Here is a 6941-nt window from a genome sequence, read left to right as displayed (position 1 = left end):
AGAAAGTATTTATTAGTACCTATTTACTCTCCTTCATATGCTTCCCCAGAGTGTCATCTGCACAGTAACAGGCACACTCTTGGGTGAGAGGAATGGCGCCCGGTGTGCTACGGACCCAGCATCCACCATGGTACTTTCAAACAGCTTCCTAGGAAATGCTTACCCTGGGAACTACAGACTGGGGTGTACTGTTTCTAAATGTGAGCTCTCTCAGGTTTATTTTGGCACTACCTAAGTGACTTACTTTTGTTATTCCTTCCACTCCGACTGTGTCCCTAAGAAGGGGAACTACTTCAACTGTTGAATTTTTAAGAGTCTAACTGTTCTTCCATCTTTTATACCTAGAAAACTGTTTTCTTCTAAGGTATGTAGCTTCTTGGGCCAGGATGAGCTGAGGCATATGGAAGGAAAATAAAAATCTAAGATTATTAACAGACATTCCCCCACAGGATGTATGCAGTAGCTTCTGGTCCTCCATTGCTTAAAATTTTTATCAAAGCTTTGACTTCTTGCAAGGAGAAAAGGTGTATTTAGTTACCTGGTTTGGCAAACTATAGTGGACATGGGACCTTAAATCACTTTCACACCTTTTAATTGACTCTGGTCCTTCTTGATGCAAATAAAAGGAAATAAAGTTGAAAAAAAATCAAACACATGTTATGAGGCTTGATTTCTCCATTGTTTGAATATAGAACTTTTGGCCAGAACCTCTCATAGTGTTTAGATTTTAAATGGGAAGACTGTTACTTCCTTAAAATTAAGACATTCCTTAATGAGAGAAATTTTTCATTTGTGAGGGGTATGTGCCTCAGTCTCCAGTCCTTGTCCTCCTCAAACGTGGTATTGCCTGCTATATGACCATGCCCTTTAGTAAATGGTAAAGTTGTTTTCTTTTTTTAAAATAAAAAATCATTGTGTTTTTTATTTCTGCCTTGCAATCTGTTCTTAAATTTAATTTTCAAGTGAAGACCTGTATAGCTGAAATAAGATAAAGGCACAATGTGTAGTGGATTTAGAAGACGGTATGGAACTCATTCAAATATGTGCAAGTTGACATTTTTATTCAAGCATGTTAATGCAAAGATTTCTATCTTGATCAGCTGCTTCAAACATCATCTTTAAAATAGTAATAAAGAAGCATGGCAGGGCGGCTCAGTCAGTTAAGCATCTGATTTCTGCTCAGGTCGTGATCTTGCTGCTTGTGAGTTCAACCCTCGTATCAGGTTCTCCACTGACAGTGTGGAGCTCACTTGGGACTCTCTCCCTTTCTCTGCTCTTTCTCTTTCTCTCAAAATAAGTAAAGAAACATTAAAAGAAATTCAGGTAGTAAGAAAGAAATGCTATTATCTCATGTCTATCTTCCTTAAGAACTTTGTTTAAATGGCCATGGCTCCATCTCCACTGGAAGAAGGTATACTGTTGTCACCATATTAAGTGTTAACCAGTAATGTTTTTGAAAAGTTGTCAACTCAGCCCATTCCATTTCTGACTAAGTTCCTCATATAGGTGAGTAGACTCTGGCTAATAAAGTTCACTGTTGTGCACATGACATCATGAGCAAGGATGGCGTGTGATCGATTGGCCACCTTTTTGACCAACAGCATCAGCCAACATCACCTTGCTCTTTTCTTTCTCCCTGTCTTTAGGACAAGTCTGCATGACCTGCTCCAGTGCACCGGTGAGGTCCTTCCTTGTCTCTTCCCCCCACAGGCATTGCCAGGTTATTCACTAGTCTTGCTGTGATCCACCCTGTCCCCTATTTGTATGAGTTGCCTGACAATTTCCTGGATGATTTCTTCCTGACTCTCAGAATCTGTCTCCTCACTTTTGAAGAAAGTGGTCTCACCAATTGCCATTTGTCTATAGCTCATCATCATGGTCCTCCTGCAGGTACATCACCAGGGGCAGTTCATGGCCCAATGTCTCCAACTCTTTGTGGAAATTATAGTTGGAGCAGTAGTGAAGGAACACAAAGACCAGGCCTCCTGGAGGCCTGAGCCATTGCTGACCTTAGAATCTATAATACAGGCAGCCTTACAGAAATTTGACTTGTTTCTGGCTTTGCAAGTGTCCCAAGTCAGCAGCCTCCAATGGGGATAAAACTCTCCAATGGGGATAAAATTCTCAAAGGCTTTTATGCCCATAATGTATTAGATGCCATGCTTTTGCCACCTGCTCCAACTATTAAGTTTCTTGGACATTTCAATAACTCCTTACCCACCAACAGTAACAGGTGCTGAGAGATGGATGGAGCAGGGGAGAGTGAGGTGCTGGGTGCCAGGTAAGGCAAGCTGCAGGCAAAGTCCCTGATGCACCAAGAATGTAAAATTATTAAACTCAACAGTTAAAGATAAAAAAGGGTTATTTGGATAAAATATAACCTATTTTCAACTTAAAGTCAGTATATATAAGATATAAGACCACAGAAAGTTTGAATGTGAACTAACAAAAAAAAATGAAGTTAATATCATAGCCTAAAGAATATATTAGGAAAAAATATATATAAATATAAATATATTATATTTATATATTATATAAATATAATAAAAATATATATATTATAAAAAGTAATGGGCAAATCCACAATTACAGTAAAAGACAATTAAACATAACTCATAATGGGGAAATAGATCAATGGGGGGAAATTTTGAAGAATAAAGAAGATTTTAAAAATCTGATTACAAATTAATAATGGGCACATTTAACACTGCTGTTGACAATTAGAAAATACAGTTTCCAAGCATTTATAGGAAAGACAGTAGTACTATTTATTTGACTCAAAAGTAAAACAATCACATTATAAAGGAACAACGTTTTATCAAGTTTACCATTAATTATAAGATAAACAAACAAGAATAAAATAAAAATTTTTAAAAAGCATATTTCTGAATAAGTGTGATTAAATAATAGAAATCAGAAATACTTAACGCTAAATGTAATGAAAAGTACTATAATTATACCCTTAAAATGCAAATGGAAAATAAGCCATATAAATATAAAAACAAAAAGCAGTATAAATATAAGCTTTACAAATATGAAATAAATAACACAGGAGAAACCCAATACAGAAGATCCTTATATATAACTGTTGTTTTTTAAAAAAGCAAAACTAGTGAAATAGACAAACCACTCACAAGACTGATCAAGGAAAACAAAATAAGCTTCAAATACTCAATATTAATAATTAAAAAGGGAAGGGGTGCCTGGCTGACTCAGTCACTGAGGCCTGCAACTCTTCATTCAGGATTGTGAGTTCAATCCTCACATTGGGCATAGAGCTTACTTAAAAAATAATAATTTTTTAAAGTTTTAAGAATTAGAAAGGGGAATATAATAATGATTTTTAAAAAATATATAGAAGAATATATTTTGAATACCTAAACTTGAATATTTAGAGAAAATAATCAATAAGCTAAAAAATATAGATTACCAAAAGTAACTCAATAAGAAACAAAAAACATTAACTAGAAAGTTTACAAGATTGAATCGACCTCTCAAGAGAGGGAGGAAGGAATGAAGGAAGGAATGAACGAAGAAAGAAAAAAAGAAGTAGGAAAGGAGAAAGGACGGGAGAGAAGAGGGAGAAACAGTCAGTGTTTCCCCACCAGGCATATGTGGAGAAAGAAATATACCTCATATATAAATTGTTTAGGGATCTGAAATAGAGCAAATGCTTTCTCATCAATGTGTGAGGCAGTTTACATTTATGTGGTAAACACTGATAATTGCAGTAATATAATCCATAAAGTTTTAGCTGGGATCATGGCCAGCCAGCTGAAGATTATACATCCTATCATTGTTTAAAGCTAGATATGGCCATGAAAAGAAAATTGTTATCTCACTAGGTTCTGAGAAAAGTACTTGACAGGGGTGCCTGGGTAGCTCAGTTGGTTAAGCCTCTGACTTTGGCTCAGGTCTTGACCTCATGGTTCATGGGTTTGAGTCCCACATTGGAGTCTGTGCTGACAGCTCAGAGCCTGGAGCCTGCTTCGGATTCTGTGTCTCCCTCTCTCTCTGTCCCCCCCCCATTCATGCTCTCTTTTTCTCTCAAAAATAAATAAACATTAAGAAATTTATAAAAAAGAAAAGTACTTGACAGAAGCTACACATTCAATATTAAAATTAAAATATATACATATATAAACAACATTTAAGCAATCAAGGAACAAAGCAAATTTTAGGCTAATAAAGTGTATTTATCAAAAAACTTATGGCAACAATATAATGGATATTAAAATGTTAGAAATATTAGCTTTAAGAGTTTGAATAAAACAAAATCCAAATGTCACAGTGTGTATTACATATCATACTAAGGATTTACTTAGTGCAACAAATCAAGAAAAACAAGTAGCAGTTTAAAGTTTGGAATAGCACATATCGTCAAGCATTGACATAATTATTTACTTGGAAATCAAGAGGAGGGGCGCCTGGGTGGCTCAGTCAGTTAAGCCTCTGACTTAGGCTTAGGGCAGATCTCACGTTCCTGGGTTCCAGCCCTGCATCAGGCTTTATGCTGACAGCTAGCTCAGAGTGTGGAGCCTGTTTCCGGTTCTGTGTCTCCTTCTCTTTCTGACCCTCCCCCTCTCATGCTCTGTCTCTCTCCGTATCGAAAATAAATAGACATTAAAAAAAAAAATAAATAAATAAATAGAAGAAAGAAATCAAGAGGAGCTACACATTTTTAGAATTAATAAGACAGGTAAAGATTTTGATAGATTAACAACACACACACATACAAAAAACAACAGCACAAATCAATGTATATCTTAAAGATAAATCCATTGATGTATATATAAAAATCAGTGATAAAGTTAGAAAATGTGCTTTTGAAAATAAATATATCTTTTTTGATTTCATGTTTGTGTATATAAAAGAAAATAATTCTAATAACAATTCTTATGATTTTGTGTGTGTGGGAGGCAACATATTCTAAAATTTACATAAAAATAACAAAAGACCAAGAATGATCAAAATGTTCCTTAAGAAATAGAATTGGTTTGTATGTGGGTGAATAAAGCTGCCTTAGGAGATATGAAGTGTTATGAAAAAGTAATAACAGTAAAGACAGTATATTGATTGATAAATCACCACACAAATGAGACAGAAAAGGAGCCCCAGTGAAAGATATCTGTGTGTTGAGAAGTGCCATTTGTGGCGAGAGATATAATTAAATGTCAATGGGAAAAGTTGGAGTTGTTTTTCAAAACAATGCTGGAATGATATACTAAAAATTATAAGTGGATTCGTATTACATATCTTATACAAAAGTATGTTACCAGAAAAATAAGAACTTTCAACATTTAGAAAAAAATAACATAATACCTTTTTAACTTCAAAATGGATGATTTCTGAAAGAATACAAACAAGAAAGTATAAACCATAAATGAAGCTATCAACAGTTTTAGCTGTATTTAGATAAAAATACATGTGCTCCAAAAGACAAAAAAAAAAATCAGTAAGGAAGAAAATCACAGATGTGGGCAGCTAATTGCAAAATATTTTACCAAGACAATTAAACATCAATAGGCTGTGACATATGCATATATATAATTCAAAAGAGAAAATGGGATTGTCAATACAGGTAAGAAATGCTCAATCTCACAAGTACCATGGAAATGTAAAGGAAAACCACAATGAAAATCAATATTGCATATAGCAAACTAACAAAAAATGTTTAAGTTAGTTAGAATGTGAATAAACTGAAAACTTTAGTCACTGATGGTGAGAGTGCAAATGAGCACAGTCCCATCTGAAAATAAAGTGGCTGAAAACCTATGAAAGTTGAAGAGTTGCATATGCTTCAGACAAGCTATTCCACTCCAGGTTTATGCCCTGGAAAAACACTTGAATATTTTCTCCTACAGGCATGTACAACAATGCTCAAAGCAGCAGTATTTGAAATCTCAAGAATTTAGGTATGACTGAAATGTCTCTTGGAAGGAGAGAAGATGATAAATTCCAGCATATGTATACACTGGGCATTCTCTAGCTCTGGAAATGAATTATACAGGGCTATATGACCCATAATGATACAATTTCTATAAAAATTAAAATAGAAAACACCAATCTAATTTGTGTACATATATAGTAAAGTATAATAAAGAAACAAATGAAATTTGTAAAGACCTATTCACATTCAAAATGATGATTAATTGTAGTTGGTAGGGTGAAAAATATGATCCAAAAGGACTAAGAAAAGGTGCTGATAGAAATGTTTTATCTTTGGGGCACCTGGGTGACTCAGTCTATTTTGCATCTGACTTCAGCTCAGGCCATGGTCTCATGGTTTGTGAGATCAAGCCCAGCATCAGGCTCTGCACCTGGATCCTGCTTCACATTCTGTGTGTGTGTGTCTCTCTACCCCTCCCCTACTCTCTCTCTCTCAAAAACAAATAAATAAATGTATAAAAATTAAAAACATATTTAATAAAAGAAAAATTTTATATTTTAAGCTGCATTATGGACGTTAGGGGTATATGGCCATTCAGCATAGACTGCTCTCTTTTTCTCTCTCTCTTCTCACCTCCTTTATCTCCATTTGTTTTTTGAAAGCACAACAAAAATAAATATATTAAGATAATTTGATTTTATAAGAGAATCAGTTGAAAACAAAAAACATTGAAGTCACAGCATTTTCCATGAATGGACATATTGGATGATATACCAATTTTGAGCATAGAATCCAACCACAGTGAGGTCATTTCTATGAAATATCTAATCTGTCTAATTCTCACTCAGATAAATTTCCTCCAGTTCAGGAACATGTAAATAATAACACTATAAAGGTACTTGCAGGCACCAAGAGCATGTCATCATGCTGTGAATTCATCTGCCTTTCTGATTAATATTAGATGTGAGCAATTTCAGACTACTGATTAGATGTATCAATAATTAATGCAATGTTATTGTGGATGATTAAGGTTATTTCTTTTAATGGGATT

General features: G+C 34.5%; 1 pseudogene; it reads right to left on the bottom strand.

Annotated features, from left to right (window-relative positions):
- Positions 1-1469: 1469 nt before the first annotated feature.
- Positions 1470-2144, bottom strand: LOC115278839 (annotated as a pseudogene).
- Between the last annotated feature and the right edge of the window lie 4797 nt (positions 2145-6941).

This window comes from Suricata suricatta, chromosome 15, assembly GCF_006229205.1.
Source record: "Suricata suricatta isolate VVHF042 chromosome 15, meerkat_22Aug2017_6uvM2_HiC, whole genome shotgun sequence".
In the NCBI taxonomy this organism is placed as follows: domain Eukaryota; kingdom Metazoa; phylum Chordata; class Mammalia; order Carnivora; family Herpestidae; genus Suricata; species Suricata suricatta.
The sequence above is the reverse complement of the archived record's forward strand: the minus strand, read 5'-3'. Positions and strand labels throughout refer to the sequence as shown.